Source organism: Oryzias melastigma, linkage group LG20 (assembly GCF_002922805.2).
Source record: "Oryzias melastigma strain HK-1 linkage group LG20, ASM292280v2, whole genome shotgun sequence".
In the NCBI taxonomy this organism is placed as follows: Eukaryota; Metazoa; Chordata; class Actinopteri; order Beloniformes; family Adrianichthyidae; genus Oryzias; species Oryzias melastigma.
The window spans coordinates 23,480,964-23,500,055 of record NC_050531.1 but is presented as its reverse complement, the minus strand read 5'-3'; the positions used below and the strand labels follow the sequence as shown (position 1 = coordinate 23,500,055).

General features: G+C 41.2%; 1 protein-coding gene across 3 annotated transcripts in view; it reads right to left on the bottom strand.

Moving 5' to 3' along the window:
* Window positions 1-14,894, bottom strand: part of LOC112141573 (sodium channel protein type 4 subunit alpha) — a 261,117-nt gene extending 246,223 nt beyond the window's left edge. The window contains exon 1 of one of the 3 annotated variants that reach the window (XM_036217311.1): window positions 13,983-14,894. The gene's annotated coding sequence lies outside the window, so the exon portion shown is untranslated. The remainder of the gene's footprint in view (window positions 1-13,982) is intronic. The other 2 variants (XM_036217310.1, XM_024264726.2) reach the window with 2 other exon arrangements.
* Window positions 14,895-19,092: the final 4,198 nt, after the last annotated feature.

Here is a 19,092-nt window from a genome sequence, read left to right as displayed (position 1 = left end):
TTCTGATTGGAAATGGGATGGAATTATAATGATATAATTATATTTATTTTTTCTTTTATTGTGTTTCAAGTTGTTGAAGCTGAATTCGCAGAAATGACAAGTTTGGAAAGCAAAGTGAAGTAAAATGTTTTGTTTTTTTTACAAATTACTCAAATCTTTGCGTGTTATTCATCTGATCATACGGTGTAAATGTGATTAAAATACTTTACCTTTATTCTATATTTTTTTCGACTAAATATCTACTGTAATTTCGTCGACTAAAATTTGACTAAAATTAATAGAATCAACATGACTAAATTGCGACTAAAACTAAACCCTATTTTAGTCAAAAGACTATGACTAAAACTAAATTAAAATTCTCTGTCAAAATTAACACTGGTCCCAGCTGGGAGTCGAACCGGGGCCTTCTCGCTGTGAGGCAAGAGCGCTAACCACTGCGCCACCGTGCAGCCTTTGAAAGCAAATATTACATATTTTTATTTGCAAATTCTAATTTTTTTGTAGTAACACTTTTTTGTTTGCAACTTAGAAAATTTGGATCTCAAAACTGACTTTTGCTTGGAATATAGTGGCACAAACATCACTCCATACTCAAGTGCTAAAAGCCGAAAAAGAGGCAAATATACCACCAGTTGATCATTTTGGTAGTCACATAGAAACACTGCATGAAGAGAAAAATGAGAAAAACATTTAAGCCTTTTCTGCTCTTTCTTTCTTTCTTTCTTTCTTTAGTTCTTTCTTTCTTTCTTTCTTTCGTTCTTTCTTTCTTTCATGAAGCATCAAGAACATCAGAAACACAAAATCACATCAGCAGCTCATGGAAGTCTGGAAACCCCAGAATCTTTTCTAAAAGTCACTGAATGACTGAAAATGTCTCATTTGCTTTGGAGTTCAGGGGGCACCTTAGTGACATTTTAGAAAACTAACAAAAAAAACAAAAAAACACTTCCTTAGATTCCATGAATCCTTTCTTCCAGAAGCTGCTCATCCTGACACTTCATCCCCCTGAAAGCAAACCATACAGAGCTGAGAGAAGTTTTCCGTGTGGTCATTGTCTGCAGTTTCTAACCACATATTGATGGAAGTGGGTTGCAGGTTCCAGTCTGACTCCCCTGCTTTCATAAGTTGAATCGGTTTTTCTGGCTGAAGGATCAATAATTCGAAGCAGAAGCAGGAAGCTCCATCGCAGCTTCAGGACTCCGGCTGAAAAGAGAAAACTGATCGCAGCCAAAACTGGGCCGGCGCCTGCTGCCCGTGTCCCGGACTGAACCGGAGCCAGCAGAGACGCCGGGCCTCACCGTGGGACTGGGAGGCTCAGAATGCCAAATGACTCAGGCTGGTCCTGTCTGAGGATCACTCTCCTGAATTTATGGCTGCTGTTTACCTGACTGCTGCTGCCATCAGAGGCTTTTATTGCTGCTTCCTGGATGTTATTAGCGCATATTAACAGAGCGATGGACAGGCAGTGGAGGTTAAGTCATCTAATCGTTTTTATTATCCACTCTTCTTACATCTCACTGATTTGTTTATGTACCGTCAAGCAAAAGATAAAGATGGAGAACAGAACAAGACAACTTTTGACAAGACTCTTTCACAAGTACATTATTTTTACAATCACTGGGACTGTTTATAAGGAGACAAGAGAACAGGGAAGTGATTTCATCAGCATCCTAAACTCTGTGTGCTGAACCACAGTTCATTTATGCGTCAGCAGAGTGTGGAGTTCCTTATTCCAACGTCGCAAGGCAGGTTAGGATATACACACCACTTTATTCACACACCTGTGAAACTGCTCATTAAATTTCTGATTAGCCAATCATATGACAGCAACTCAATGCATTTACCGGTAGTTAACATGATCGAGACGATCTGCTGCAGTTCAAACCGATCAGAATGAGGAGGTGATTGAAGTGGCTTTGAACATGGCAGGATTGTTGGTCAGACGGGCTGGTGTTTCAGAAACTGCTGGGTTTTTCACCCACAACCATCTCAAAGGTTTACAGAGAATGGTCAAAAAAAGAGAAAATATCCAGAGAGTCGCAGTTCTGACGTCAGAGGAGAATGACCAGACTGGTTCCAGTGGGTAGAAAGACAACAGCATCTCACTGGTTACAACCGAGGGCAGCAGAAGATCATCTCTGATGGACGACAGAAGCAGAAGAACACACCAGGTATCACTCCTTTCAGCTAACAACAGGAAACTGAGGCTCCAATTGACACAGAATCACCAAAACTGTACAATAGAAGATGGAAAAACATTGTCTGGTCTGATGAGTCTCCATTTCTGCTACATTCAGATGGTCAGAATTTGACATCATGAAAACATCCATCCTGCCTTGTATCAACAGTTCAGGTTGGTGGTGGTGGTGGTGTCATGGTGTGGAGATATTTTCTTTGGACCCCTCAGTACCAACTGATCATGGTCCCAACACCACAGTCTACCTGAGTATTGTTCTGACCATGTCCATCCCTTCATGACCACAGAGTACCATCTTCTGATGCTACTTCCAGCATGTCATAAAGCTGGAATCCTCTTTCTAGATCGATGAGTTCACTGACCTCCACAGTCACCAGAACATTGAACCTTAGAGATGTGGTGGAACAGGAGATTACAATCATGGATGTTCAGCCAAAGAATCTGCAGCAACTGTGTGATGCTGTCATGTTAATACGGACCAGACTCTCTGAGGAATGTTTCCTTGTTGATTCGATGCCACCAAGAATTAAGGCAGTTCTGAAGCAAAAGGAAGTCCAAGTAAAGAAATCCGACCCGGTACTAGTAAGGTGGGCCTGATAAACCTTTATTAAAAAGTGTTTTAAACAAAGGTGTGGATTATTGAAAATATTTTAACAATGTAAAACAGTTTTACATCACTAATGATACTTCTTTCATTATTATGGGTTCCGCTTCGATTACAGGAAATGCTGAACTTCATCTGCAGAATTTTGCAAGAAAACAAATTGTGAAACGTAATAAGTGAAACATTAAAGAAAAACTGTAATAAATGTGTCCATGCTGGAATTCACATCAGATAAAATGAGGATTGAAAACAAAGAGGTGATGAGGGCGGAGCTGAAGACTCTTCCTATCAACGAGCTAAAACTATAGAGCTTTCAAATGAGCACCAGTGGAACCTGCTGGTTTCCACTTCCTGTTTACATCACAGTGGAGGATGACACACGGGAGGTTCTAACTCCTGACGGGGGTGGAGGGGGGAGCAGGTGCTGCGTGTGGAACAGGTGGAGGAGCAGGAGCGCCACTCGTGTTAACAGGAGGTCGAGTGACTCCATGTGTCACTGATAAATCACGAGCACTCAAAACAGCCGGAGTGTCTTCAAGGTCAGCCGAGCGCAGCCGGGGGCCGAGCCGGTGTCAAACAGCAGCGCACGTGTGCGCAGTGGAGGTGCGGGGTCAACGTGGGCCGAGGCACATCTATAAAGAGTCGTCTGAACGAGCTGTAAACATCCACGGGGCTTTAACTGCCTTTAAACGGGGAGGGGGCCTGGCTCCTTTAAAATCTGTATGTTTGTGGTCATAAAAGCCCGGCAGCAGTTAACCTGAAGCATCTGAAGACTGCGGACACCACAGCCAGCGGGTCAGCAGCTCCGACACAGACTCTGACGCTGCCAGCTGACCTGAACCCATCCCAAACTCAAGGCCCGGTTCGACAGAGACCCGCGCTCAGAGGCAGCAGGTTAAGGAAGGGAGGGGTCTATTACCAGAGAAACTAGTCGACCATTCATTTCTGATAATACTCTCCTCCCTCAGAGGGCTTTGTATTAGACACTTCAGAAGAAACAAGTATTTCAATCCAATAATAGGGCTTTAATATTGGTTTTCTTTTTTTGTTTAAACAGTTTTTCACATGAAGCGCATTCCTTGATAAGTGGTGCGACTCGTCAGTAGAGCTCCCATGATTAGTTCATTACTCGACAACAAATCGACTACTAAAAAAGTCAACCACTAATCGACTATTAAAATAGTCGACAACTAATTTAATAGTCTATTAGTCGTTACTTTATATTATATGGAGTCAGAGTGTAAATAAAGTTGAAAGTTATGATAGCATTCTGTTAGCTTTTTGGACTATTTTGACATTTATTAAGGTTTTTTAGGCTATTTTGGAGTTTAGCTAATATTTCAGCTACATGCTAGCTGTTATGGCTAATTTAGGATTTTTTTGTTTGTTTTTTTAGGCCATTTTGGAGTTTAGCTAATATTGCAGCTGCATGCTAGTGAACTTTTGGCTAGCTTTTCTTAAGTTTTTGGGGCTAATTTGACATTTAACTAATATTTTAGCAGGCTGTCAACTTCAGCTTTGTATCTATCAGTTTCAGCATCTTCAGCGGACAAATTCAGCTTAACACATCCACACTAGCATTATTGCAGGTAATGCTGTATCTAGTTTTTAGTTAGTTTTAGCTGATGATAGTTAAGATGTTTGTGCATGACCCGATTAGTCGACTAATCAGATAAAAATAATCGGTGATTAGTCGACTATTAAGATAATGTTTTGTGGTAGCCCTTATCGTCATGGTAACCGACCTGACTCAGCAGCAGCAGACGACGGTGGTATTGAAGCTAAACGTCATGATAAGTGATCCAAGACATAATTTATGAAGGAACGTTCCCCTCTTAGTGGTTGCTTTTGTCCAGAAGATGAAGAGAACTAAGTTCACAATTAGTTTCCTAAAAACGCTTTAAATTGCTGATTCGATCTCATGGTAACAACTACAGAGCTTGTACCGAATTTGCAATGCAGCAAGGAAGGAAAGAGATACGCTGAACATTACAATAAGCATTAGTTCAAGTCTGTCCAGGTTCTTAGGTGTGGATTATTTGCAGTGGTCTGAGTGAATACTCAATTCTGATTGGCTGCAGGGTGCCCATTAAAAAGTGTTATACCCATTGATAGTATATAGAGATAGAAATCTTTCATGAAATTTTTCATTAAAATCATGACATCATTCTTTAAATCATGAAATAAAAAAAACGTTTTTTTTAAATAATTTAAAATTTAATTTAAATTAAATATTGACACATGTAATGACACCTTTATTTATTTAATGCCAATTCTATGTAATTAATCCATCCATCCATCCATTTTCCTGACCGCTTCCTCCCGTCCGGGGTCGCGGGGGTGCCGGAGCCTATCCCGGCTACTGATGGGCGAAGGCGGGGTTTACCTGGACAGGTCTCCAGTCTGTCGCAGGGCCTCAATCACACACCCATCCACTCTCCCATTCACACCTAGGGACAATTTAGAGTCACCAATTAACCTATGAAGCATGTTTTTGGACGGTGGGAGGAAGCCGGAGTCCCCGGTGAAAACCCACGCATGCACGGGGAGAACATGCAAACTCCACACAGAAAGGTCCCAGCCGGGAGTCGAACCGGGGCCTTCTCGCTGTGAGGCGAGAGCGCTAACCACTGCTCCACCGTGCAGCCCCTCTATTTAATTAATGACACATTTATTTCACAATATCACATTAAATATATTTATTTCAAATAGTCTCTTTTCCCATACTGGACCATGAAATAATTAAATATGTCATAAAAATATTTAAACATTCTTTTAAAATGCAATTTGAATATTTTAATGCCACATATATTTTAACATTTATTTATTGATTTCCAGTTTTAGTTATTTGAGGCCTGTTTTAAATAATTATTGACATATTTGTATCATTATTTCCCATAAAATATATTTATTTCAATTTTTTTCTCTTTTAGCCCAAACTGGGCTTTGAAATAATGAAATATCTTTTTAAAATGCAATTCTAGTATTTTAATGCCACATATATTTAAAAATGCATGTATTAATTTAAACTTGTATTTATTTAATAATTTGATGGTTTACATATTTATTTTAATTGATATCTGGTTATTTTAATATTTTTATGACACAAACATTTAAACATGTATGTATTGATTTCCACTTTTATGTATTTATTGAGAACTTTAAATGATTAATGGCACATTTGTTTCATAATTTAATGGTTTATATATTTATTTCAATTTGTCTCTTTTGGCCCACACTAGCCATGAAATATTTAAATATGCTTTTTAATGGCTATTTTAATGCCACGAACATTTAAACATGTATTTATTGATTTTCTACTTTTATTTATTTAATGCCAATGATTAATGACACATTTATTTAATAATTTATTGTTTATATATTTATATATTTTATATATCATTTAGTCCTCCATATTTCCTAGCCCATGTGTCACAATAAACAGAGATGGAATATACAAATGTGATTTTTTTTCCCACAATTAACATTTTTTAGGCGCTTTTCATGACATATGTATTGAAAAACATTGCAACTTTTGTCGTAACTTTTCACAAAAGCTGCAGCAACATCCAGCGTTTTAGGCCTCAACATTCACAAATATCTGCCGTGAAATCCTGGCGAGTCTGATTTATCCGGTCATTTAAGGATGCACAGCAGATAAATATATTAAAGGTAATGAGGGGGACATAAAGTTCTGCACTGGCAGAACTTCAATGGTTCAGCCATGGAGAGGAGTTAGAAATGTTGAGGGGTAAGCTGCTTTTTACGTACATGTATTTATCTGACACATTTTTGCAAGTTTTCCGTGAAATTACCAGGAAAAGATCCCAAAACCTCCGTAGAAATAAAGCCCTGACTCCCGCTGGTTCTGTCCGGTCGTGTGGGATTTCGGTGCTCCGGCCTTTTTGTTCTCCGTAAGCCGCCTTCTGCTGCCTCTAACAGTCACTTAAGGAAAATGTTGACAGTCGGAGCTCGATTAAAGCTGACACATGCTGCTCTTTGGTATTTCACTTTACATGAGTCATCGGAGCAGAGGCCTCTGGACCCGCGATTAGAGAATATCTCTGCCTTCATGACAGTATTTAGTGAAGCATGGGCCGAAAAACCTCCTTCTCACTGCAGCTCAGCCTGTCAGTATTACACTTTATTATTTTATAGAAGTCAAAGGTAAGAATGCTGCAAGAAGTAAAATACTGCTTTAAAGTATATATGAGAGATGAAACTAGATAGGACTGATGAAGAGATTCCTGCATGAAAACGACAATAGAAAAATGTTCAGCAGGTGTTCATAAGTGTGTTTCTAACACCAGAGCTCCAGTGTTTGTGATTTATTGTAACATTTTTAATTGTAAACATGATAATCCAGCAGATTGTGAAGGAGAAAAGCTGCTTTTTTCCCTCAGAGGTTTGAAAGCAGATTAATAGAGAACAATCTTCTTCATTTCATTCTTCACAGTCACACTGTGCAGCTCCAGAGTCTAAACAGCCAAACTGCAAATCCTGGACGGGTTCCTCACGGAGAAATTCAGAATTGTCTGTTTCCTAAATCCAGATTTTGAGAGTATAATCAAAATTAAAGAAGAATAAATGTTTTGTGTCTTTAAATTAATGTTGTTTCTTTAAGGTTTGCACCTTAAACGGACTGAACACATTTTATTAAAGACAGAACGCATGGAAAATATTTGTCAGTTTTACTGTGAAATATAATTTATGGAGAAACAAGAATTAAATTCTGCTCTCAAACACTATGTTTTCATTGCTGCCTCCTTAACAAAGTTTCAACACAGTTTCAATATTAGAACTAACAGCTTTTAGAGAGCTTAAATAACATCACTTTTAAGCTCTAAATAATAAAAATGTCACGTAGCTGTTTACATTTTTAAATGGCTTCCATTTATAAACTTTATAGTTTTTGAAATACTGAGCAAAATATGCCATCTTTGATGCACAACCTAAAAGACAACACTGTAAGTTACTGATAACTGAAGATAAAAGAATCCCATCACTGATGATCAAATAACAGCTTTGATCCTCATTTATCTCCGAGTAGCTTAACTCTCTGCAGAGGATCAGACCAGCGCGAGTACTTGAACTTTAGGTCCATCTTTATTTTTGTCAAAAGCCTGGCGAGCTCGGAAATCTGTCAACAAAAACAACAACAGGTTGCTGCTGCCTATAAATAAACCGAACACTGATGACACCTAACACCACCTTTTCATTTCATTCAGCGCGTCCGTCGGCAGTCTTCTGTGACCCTGTGGGCGCGGGGAGACGCAGCACGGAGACACGCCGCAGCAGAAGAAAATGATCCAAAACTTCCATCGCTACGACGCCAGAGTTCTTTTTTGCTCTCTGGTGGAGGAAGTGAACGCGTTCGGTTTGACCAGCTTTACCAAAAGTTGTTTGTTTTTTTATAAAAATAAAATGTTTCCAACCTTAGAGAAAATGTAATTCCTGCAAAACTAAAGTACTCGACATTAGGGCTGCCACAATTAGTCAACTAATCGACAATTAAAATAGTCGATGACTAATTTAATTGCCGATTAGTCGTTACTTTATATTATATGGAGTCCGAATGTTGTAAAGTTGAAAGTTATAATGGCGTTCTGCTAGCATTTTGGAGTATTTTAACATTTATTAAGGTTTTTTAGGCTATTTTGGAGTTAAGCTAATTTTCCAGCCTCATGCTAACTGTTTTGGCTAATTTAGGATTTTTCTCAGTTTTTCAGGCTATTTTGGAGAGAACCTCTGCGTGGTGCGGAGGCTGCCGGCTCTGTCCTCATCGAAGCATGAAAAAAAAAATTAAAATAAAGGTTTCCTTATTTAATTTTTCCCCCTCAGGTTAATACTAGACAGTCAGCCTTCAAGCTCAGCCACAGAAACACAGAAACACCGTGGAATCGGCTGTCATACAGATACAGGCCCTGTACCGGGAAAACTTTTAAATAATAATTATATAAACCCAAACATGGAGGCATGATTACTGATGTTTTTGTAGAACTCTTCACACCGGATTTATTCCTTAATGTCATCTGTATCTTCATACATTCTAAGTGAGATATCCTCAGAGTGTAGTAAAGTTGAACAGAGTTGTTCAGAATCAAAAAATTTACTTTTTTCATATTTGAGTCAGTGAGACCAAAACTTTATCTTAAGTGAAAAACAGTTCCTTTGTTTCAGATGCTGACCTTATTTGATTTAATCTTGTTTTAATGCCAGAAACTAATGATTAATGTTTCATTAAACGTTAGATAAACTATCATATTAATTGCCTTTATTTTAGTTAGTTTAAAGCTAATGATGGTTAAGATGTGTGTTTTACATCCACTTGACCCGATGAGTTGAATAAAATAATCGGTGACTAATCAACTGTTAAATTAATCGTTTGTGAACAGCACTAGTGGAAGGACGGACGGATGGTTTACAGCTGGATCCTTAAGGCTTTACATAAAGTGTTGAATCTTCTGCAAACAGTGGGGTTATTCCATTCACCCTCCACAAAGAGCGCCGGACCGCCTCATTCAGCCTCACCATGCCGTGACCCTTGCTTCAGAAATCAGAGTCTGCCGTGCAAATTTGTGTTGTAGAGAACAAAGCTTTGTGTTTCCCCTCATTGAAAATACACAAAGAGTTGCCACACAGAGAGCCGCTGCGCCCTCAGAGAGAACTGGAAGCTCTGAGATGTTTCTGAGAACTGCGACAGATGGACAGAGAAAGTCACGATCCACTCGGCTTGTTATTGAGCCGCAGACGCTGCTTTGGTTCTCCCATGAAAATATTGTGTTCCGCTAGCAAAACTTCTTGGAAAAGTTTTCTCTGTGGATCATAACCGCAGAGAGGAACCACCAGGAGGTTCTGTGGCCGGTCATCCCATGAAAAGCAAAGCTCGGGCTGAACGGAGCGAGGAGAGCTGCTCGGGTTTCAGTCTTGTTCTGACAACCAGCTGAAGCTCAGACCTGCAACACAGACGTCAGGTGCTGAGGCCACGTGCACGCCAGAACACCACATCTCTTCTTTCACAAAGTTTGCTTAAAGTCTGCTGCACCCGTGAGCGCACCTGCAGCTGACGTCTGAGCACACAGGCCCCGCCCCAGCTCACCTGAGCGGCACAGAGAGGGGAGAGCCGCCAAACCACAACAGGTGAGCTGGAGACGCAAGAAGAAGGATCACCACCTCACAGCAAAAGTTCAAACTCCGACCTAACTGAAACATTTGATTAAAAAGACAATAACCTTGTTTGTTCTGCTCCAGACCAACCCTTCATTTACAGAGCCGTTTTAATTCAGTCAATGTGCTTCACATGGAAAATAAACAACCAAACCTCTTCTCTCATTTCATGGAAATCCTTCAGTCTTCACAAAGTTCCATTAAAACAGGAAACAAAAGAAGCTGATGGAAAAAACAGACAACAACAACGAGAAAACTCGGGATGTCAGCCATTCAAGAGAACAGGATGTTGACAAAATCAGATCCTGAACTATTTCAAAGTGTGAGCAATCAAACAAAGAGACTTTACGCCACACAGTCAAGGCCCTCTCCGGCCCTCCAGGTAATTCTATTTTATCGTTATTAATGACCCGACGTTATCTTGTACTTATTTCTAACTTGTATAATTTTGACGAAATATATTTTTATGGAGAGTAAAATATTGAAAGTTATTTAAGGTTTAAGTTAATTTATTCTGGAATAATATTCCTGCATTTTATTATTCAGAATTATGTTAAAAATGTATGTCTTTAAAGTTTTAAAAATGTAGTTTTAGATTGTTCAATAACTCTTTACCTTGTTTGGTCTAAGGTGTGTTTTGGATTGATACTGGATTTATCATGCTAACAGCTGAAAAGTTACAGTACGTTAAAGATTTTGTCTTTAACAGACGACGCCGCCGGTGTTTAAAGGGTTAGCAGAATGTTTTCTGCTCTGATCATCCAGTCGTTTAAGATCAGAAAAACCAAAACATTTTCAATTTCCACATCAAAACTTTACCTTTTTATATCAATAATTAGGACAGATCAGGTTGATTCTTCTGGAGACAAACATCGAATTTACTGTTTTAGAATGGAGCCCACAGTTCATGCAGTGACATCCTGACACAGTCGCCCTGCAGCGGAGCATTCATCAGCACTTGTCTCCTCCTGCAGAGGACCTGAAGGAGAGTCCCAGACTCACACTGGAGCGTTTTCTTACATAAACACTTCTTAAAAACCTAAATCAGCGCGAGCTAAAGCTGCGATTTCAAAAGTAGAGAACGGTTAATTATTCTATATCAACTATTTTTGTGTATTCTTGTTTATTAGGATTAAATATTTGTGGATTTCAAGTTTACAATTTTTTTATGTTTTGGCGTCGTGCTATAACTTCTAAAAGATGAAAGATTCCTCCTTTATCTGAGTTTATCTCCTGACATTCGGATGTATTTCAGTCCGTCGCATGGACACTTTGTGTTCAAAAGAGCAAACTGAATACATTTTCTAATTTCTTATGTACAACATTGATTCCAAATTTAACGCTTTATCTACCAAAAAAAAAAAGAAAAACAAAAAATATATATATTTGTTGCTGCTTATTGCCTTGGTACGGAACCCCTAAAGTGACATAAAAAAATTAAAGTAATTTTTTTTTTCTTTATAAATACTAAAACATTGAAGTAATAAAAACAATTTCTGGTTACTAATGAAAACTTGGTTTTCAAAAAATTCAAGTAGTTAAAAAAAATCTGGTTAGTAATTTGTGAACACCAGATAATAACTGTTTTTTCCACAAAAAAATTAATTGAAAAAAATGTTCTGGTTATTAATTGATTTGCACCAGTTAATATCTGTTAAGTAACTAGAATTATTTTTTTATTATTATTATTTCAGTTTTTATTTAAACGTTTTTTTTGGTACTATTTTTTTTCTCCTATGTCCCATTCTGAGCTCCGTACCTTGGGGAATAATACACAAAGTCAATATTTTTTAAAACATGTTTTCTAAATTTTTCCCTCTGATTAGTTGAACAGGAAGTTAAAGGGTTAAAATAACAATATTTTCTGAACCTTTACCAAAATTTGAGAACATTTTAAGTGATGAAATCTGCCTTAGAATCCTCTCAGAGGAGCTGTCAGCCGCCATCTGTCACTCCTCACGCTGCGCTGACATTCAGGAACATTTATTTGCTTTTTGTGATTGAGGAGTAATGATTTTTTTAGCATTTTCAAGTCTTAAAGAACAATGCTATAAACAGACATTAAAACTTGATATTCCTGTCAAAGCGATGATCGTATTTTAAATGCAGTTTAAAGCTAAAACGTGCAGCTCATCAGGGAATGTGAAGTATTTTAACTTCAGAAATATTTGAACTATATAATAACATCAAATGTTTTATCTACTCCTGCAGGTTCCACATTAAAACATGAAAATGAGCATCATTTTTACCCAGCATGCACATCGCTTCTGCACTTATTTTACTTATAAATCAATCACGACACGTCTTCATGTTTTTAGGTACGTTAGAATCTGTTTTAGAGAGATTCCTGCGACAGCTCAGCCTTATGATGTTTGAAATACATCTCTTGCTGAAGATTTATTTGGGAAATGTCCTTTTGTTCGTGTTCTGCCTCCTCGCCGACGGCGTCAGCGTTCACACATGAATCTTCAACCGTAAACAGAATCAGGTGTTCATGCATGAGAAAAACATGGACATTTTTAGAAGCTTCATGGCTGTCTTGGCGTGCACGTCCAGCGCCGTCTGGTACATAAACACACAGCTGTGAGCATTTTGATGGTTGAACACTTTTCAATGATGTTTCATCAACTTCTGCATCTCTTTCAGCCAATGATCAATCACTGACTTTTTTATTTGTATTTATTTTATTTTTATAAAATAAAAATGAAAATAAATGTATGTCCAAACGTATTTATTTTATTCTATCTCATATTTTATTTCACTCTGTTTTATTAATTTCAAACACTGAGGATGAATTTTAGTTTTTATTAACTAATTTGATCTCTTTTTTTTTTACATAAAAATGAACTCTGAAAAACATTTAAGAACAAAAATAGCAAAAAAGCATGAAAATCTTACATTTATCTTACATGACTGCTGGAGATCAACATACTTTCCAAGCTTAAAAGCTCTTAGTTTCCTGTCGAGACTTTTTGCTCATCAAGAAGAATAAAGTGTTTTTTCTTCCATGTCTGAATGTGAGATTCAGTTCAAACAAAACGGCTCATCTTCAGAGCATAAAACACAAACAACACTTGACTGAAAACCCGGCGGACACGGAGATGCAGGTAGAAGCTAAACTAATGTCCCTCCTTTATACACAGATGTTTTTCTATTTGTTAAGAGGAAGAACCAGAGCAAACCGGATTAGTGGCAGACTGCTGCAACAAAACGGCTCAATTTGAGTCTATAAAAATCTTTTCATACTTTTTAAAGTGTTTTATAGAGTTATGTTGTGACAAAGATGCTCTTTGAGCTGCAGTCACAGAAGTCAGCTCCATAATGAACAGAGAAGTACGTTTCTTCTCAGGTTTTTAGTATAAACTTGTAAAGTATTGAGTTCTTTAGACTTTGCGCACATGGAAATATTTGGTGGTGGCGGCTTAACACAAGACTGGAAATGTTAACAGAAATGTGAATTTGACGCAAACATGGCATGGATGTCATCGAGACGGATGCTCCGGATTACATCAGCAACAAAAGAAACTGTCGTAAACAGGCCAGAAGGTGACGACCACTGTCTCCATGGCCCCAAATGAACTTTGTCTTACATAAACAAAAGCGGCTAATTAACGGAAAGTGCAGCGGCACAGCCCGGCCCGGCTCTGCGCGCGGAGCGGGGTTGCATAGGAACAGAGAAAAGCGCGTCTCAGGAGGGCCGGGGTGGCTCAAAGAGGGAACGAAGAGAAGGGCAGAGATCTTCTCTGAAGAGTTTTACCTGCGTCACAACAAAAAAGCCAAATCTAAAGGTTAGAAAACTCACATTTCAGCTGGAAAGCGTCAATCAGCGTTGACGCTCTTTTAGTTTGACTCATCAAACGTGAAAAGAGCACCAAACTAATTATTCTGGATGTTTCCAGGCTCGCTGGCGCATCTCCGTGTGCGCTTCTCTCTTTTTTACGCGCGAGTTTTCTCAGTTTCACGAACCCCTAAAGGTCAGAGTTTACCTGCAGCCACAAACAGAGAAGTACTCACGTGTGAAACTCCTGCGTTTAAAGCTGCGAGCTGATCTGTCCGTCACACCAGGCGCTCAGCGCCGCGCGCACCGCAGCCAGACCCCGCCGCGACGGGGGCGCAGAGCCACAGATCCATGAGGAGGAAACTCCGCGCGGCGCACGGGGGACACTGAAGTTTGAGAAGAAATCTTCTGTTTGTTAAAATCCAACGGAACACATCGGGGTCACTGAGAAGACGGGGAGCCCCTCCAGCTGCGGGACTGTGGCGCGTCAGGCGGTGGAGCGCGCGCGCCCGGCTGCCTCACTCCTCCCGCATCTTCCGCTCTTTAATCCTCCACTTGGGCAGTAATAATCCCCAAAACGAGCTCTTCCACACCACGAAAGCTTTTTAATTGTTTCTCGTCCTCCTCAGGTGCGCGCGCTCAATAACCCGCGTGCTCACTTCAAACAAAGTGCCGCGCGCGCTTCTGCCCTCTCTTCTCGTTATTTTTCAGGCAGGTTGTTGAGAAAGTTGCGCGTCAGCGCGCAGAGCGTGTCTGTGCGTCGGGAGGCTGTTTGGGGTCTGACTGACCGGACTCCCATCACCCCCGCCGCTTGCTTGCCCATACCGGAGAGAGTAAGGGATGGGAGTATCGCGAGGTTACGCCCAAACTCGCGCCTGTTTGCATGCAGGGCTGCAGCTCAGTGAAAGAAAATATATTTCTGAGTTGTTTTTTTTTTTCAGGAAAATACTTTTTACTATCCAAATAAAGTTGTATTAAAGCGTCTTCAGAAATCAAATTTTTTTGTCACTAAACAAAATAACTTAATTTGGTTTGTATTGATTCATTTGCATAAATCACAGGTTGAAGAAAGCTGCTATAGAAGACCCTGCTGCTGAGGAGCATCTCCTCCATGATTTCCTCCTCCACTCACCTGCCACGCCTGGATAAACTGTGGAGAGGCTCCCTCTGGCGTTTATGTTTGGTTACTGCATGATGATGAAGGTGAATCCCCAATAATAAGAACCTGCAGGCCCGGAGACCCGATGTCCTCTTAGCCCAGGGGTCAAACTCAATCACACAGGGGGCCAAAATCCCAAACTCTTTAAGTCGCAGGCCGAACAGGATAAACATTTATTGAACACTTTAAAACCACATTTTTAAAACTTTATAACTATAACTTCTTAACATAAATATGAACTTGATAGTATTACCTGTGAGAATGCTAGTGTGAATGCTGTAAGCTGAATTTAGCTGCTGAAGATGCTAGTGCTGATAGCTAAAAATGCTGAAGCTGATAGCCAGCTAAAATATTACGTAGTGAGCGTCAGCCCAGGATGCTGGAGTTTCTAAACAAGTTGGAGGAAAATGCTGTTCAGCTGTTCAAAGGTGCAAAGATCTCCAGTGTTGCTGGCAGCTCGGTGGGGGCGGTAGGAGGTGTGCTTTCCATCATTGGTTTGACGTCGGTACCTGTGACAGCTGGAGCATCCTTAGTTGCCACTGTGACAGGGATAGTAATGTGCATTACCGGCAGAGTCAACGGTCACGTCACCATGGCCACTGATGTAGTGGTCACCCAGAAGCATCAGAATAAAGCCAGTAAAGTCTCTGAAAGTTTCATAGAGAATGTGACCAAACTACAGGAGTGTCTAGGGATCCAAGCAACTGGTGACGTAGGAGTGCTCCACAAAGCTGGGCCTGTTGGTGGAAAGATTACAGCTTATCTTTCTAAGCTGTTAAAAGATGTTGGTCTTTTTTCAAGTGGAGGTAAAGGGGTTGCTCTGGAAGAGGCAGCTCTCCGAAAGATTTCAAAAGTAGCTAAAGTCGTCCCAAACATCGGTCACTGAGCTAAAAAAAATTCTTGTTCAATGTCCAATTTGACCAAAGCCATCTCAAACCCGACCAACCCCCTTCTGCTCGACATAGAGATCTTCTTTACCTGCAAAGAGATCACCAGTCTAGCCAAAGGCAGCGAGACGGAGAAGTCACAATTCATCCGAGCTAGAGCTTCTCTGTGGAGCTCAGAGATGGATTCCTGGAAGAAAATCTACGACTCTCTGAGTGACGGTCTGCAGACATCAGAGAAGAAGAAAGCTCTTCTGTTTACGCCGTTCTACCTCAACATTGATTGGAAAGACAAGAGGAGGTTCTACCTGACTAATTGGAGGGACAAATAAAAGATCAACTGCCAAAGTAAAATAAAAGTTAAAAAAATATTAATGAAAGAGCCAGGAGAGAGTATAAATCTGGGCTTGAGAGGAAGCTGCAGAACAGGAACACCCGGGAGGTGTGGAGCGGCATGAGAGCCATTACTGGCTTTAAGGAGAAGGGATGTACTGTGCTTCGAGAGGTGGCCATGGCGGATATGTTCAACCATTTCTATAATAGGTTTGACTCAGCACACACTAACCCATGTCCATCCATCAGTGGCTCATCCACCTCTGCGGGTGTGACCAGTTCCTCTACTCCACCCAGCTGCAGATTCTCTACATCAGCTATTGTGACCTGCTCCCCTACTCTACCCTGCGGCGGCTTCTCCACCTCGGCTGCTGCGACCTGCTCCCCTACTCCACCCTACGGCGGCTTCTCCACCTCTGCTGCTGTGACCTGCTCCTCATTACCATCTAGCATCATCTCTTCCACTTATGACGCTGGGACTGGCTCCTCTTCTCCACCTGGTAGTGTCACCTGCTCCAGCCCTGATGCTGTGCCACTGATAACATCAGAAGAGGTGTGCATAGAGCTCAGGAGGTTCCACAGTCAGAAATCTGCTGGTCCTGACGGAATATCACCTCGGCTGCTGAAGGAATGTGCGTCGGAGCTGGCTGTGCCTCTTCAGACCATCTTTAGCAAGAGTCTTCAAACCGGATGTGTCCCTGGCCTGTGGAAGACCTCATGCCTTGTCCCAGTGCCTAAGATGACAAAGCCTGCAGGGATGAAGGACTACAGACCAGTTCCCTGACATCTGTGATAATGAAGACTTTTGAGAGGCTGCTACTCCGGCGGCTCAAACCTCAGGTGGAGGGGGCGCTGGATCCCCTTCAGTTTGTCTATCAGGACAGTATGGGAGTGGAGGATGCAGTCCTGTATATGGTCCATAGGGCGCTCTCCTTTCTGGATGGGCCGGGCGGCTATGTGAGGGTGATGTTTTTTGACTTCACAAGTGCTTTCGATACAGTCCAGCCTCAGTTGCTGAAGGAGAAGCTCAAGAGGATGGGAGTGGATCCTGTTTTTGTTCGCTGGATCTACAACTGTCTGACTTCAAGGTCAAAGTATGTCCAACTGGGTGACTGTCTATCTGGAGTATTGATGAGCAACACTGGTGCACCACAGGTAACTGTACTATCACCTTTTGTACTATGCCGCTATTGTGGCATGTGTAAAGGAAAGGGACAAGGGTGAGTACAGGGAGCTCATCACCAGATTTACTTCCTGGAGCAGGGAGAATGGTCTTCTGCTGTCAGTCCTGAACTCCAAGTCCGAGGAGCACTGACTGTCAACAGTCCTAGAGTTGGTGCACCCGCTGTTGCTTACATATATGCTCAACCCCCCTCCTCTGGTCTTACCGGAGTCCCTGTTCCTGTCGTGGCGGTGTACAGTGCGGCCTGCTAGCTCGATGGCTGCGTCCGGAATGGATGAGTGAAGCCAAGTTTCCGTGAAAAACAAAGCGCAACAGTCCTTGACGAGCCTGTTTGTAGCCATCTGAAGCCTCAGTTCATCCATTTTGTTGGCAATGGATCGTACGTTGGCAAGGAAGATGCTAGGGAGCGGTGGCTTGTTTGGGTCTTTACGTAGCCTCGCCAGGACTCCTCCCCGACAGCCACGCTTCTGTTTCCTGCTGGGGTAAAAACGTTGAGGAGACCTTGGCGCATTGTTTGGATGGTTCTGTTTCCCGCTTGATTGTGGACGGCGAGGAAGCCTACCAGGTTAGAGAGGTCCTGGATTCCTGACACCAGGATGGGCACTTGCAGTACATCCTGGACTGGGAGGGGTATGGTCCATAGGAGCGGTCTTGGGTGGACCAGGACAACATCCTCAATCCTACCCTGACTTCCACCAGCACTGTGGTCTCTGGTCATCAACAGGATCCATCACCACTTCTTGGGTCTCCACACTACACTTCCCATCAGCTCCTACTGTCACTCCCAGAAGCTCAACAGCTGTTCTGTTGTGGACTTTTAGCTGTGCTTCACTCCTGTTCTGTTTATGCCAATAAAACCTGGTGCACTGTTTGTGGCAGGTTTGAAGTTTAAGAAGACGAGTTGTGCGTCATCCTCGTAGGTAAAAAATGAAAACCCCCGGAGTTGAAGGAAGAGCAGAGGCGCGTTTTACAGCGTGCTTCACGAAGGTGTCAGTTCACAGAGGAAAAGGGACGTTTCATCTCCCAAAAAGCAATTTCCATGAAAAGTTACCGAAGGCATCTGCCCTGGACTGCTGCCCAAGCCACACTGAATAAGCTTCTTGTCAGGAGGTGGCTAAGGGAGGTGTAATCAAATTATTTTTGTCAAGTTGTCTAGCTGCTCTGACTGCTATCTGGGTGTTTGATCTATGTCAAATAATATCTGACTCATTTGGAGATTCTGAACCGCTCTTAGTCTGACTCGTCACCTAGAATCCATCTGTCATAAGACACAAGACCATGGGTATTAGCCCTGGACAGATGAGCTTCTAGGATCACTCGAGCACTCAAACCCCTCCACCACGATAAGATGGCGGTTCACGGAGGGGAAAAATTTGGTGTGTTGCAATTCTTTCTGTGTGATCAGATTTTAAAATAGTAAGAGGCCGAATTGTAAAGAATTGCAACACTTTTTAATTTAACTAATAATAATCCTAAAATCTGGTTGGGTGGGGGGAACTGAAGTGCTCAGAGATAACCCACACAAACACACCTATTAGTATGTCGCCCATTTTTTGTTAACGCTGGACCCGATTTTCACAAATATGCCCTTGTGCTGTGTCAGAAGATGGTGTCAAAATATGCTGGGATACCACAAGGATTATGAAGCCAATCATTATTTTTATTTGATCTCCCATTAAATACCCTCAATCTGCATGTGGCTGCCCTTTTTGTGTCATACTTGCATCTATGCATCTAAAGTCTTTTGCACCTACTCTCTAATATTTTTTGTGTGTCCTATTGCATCT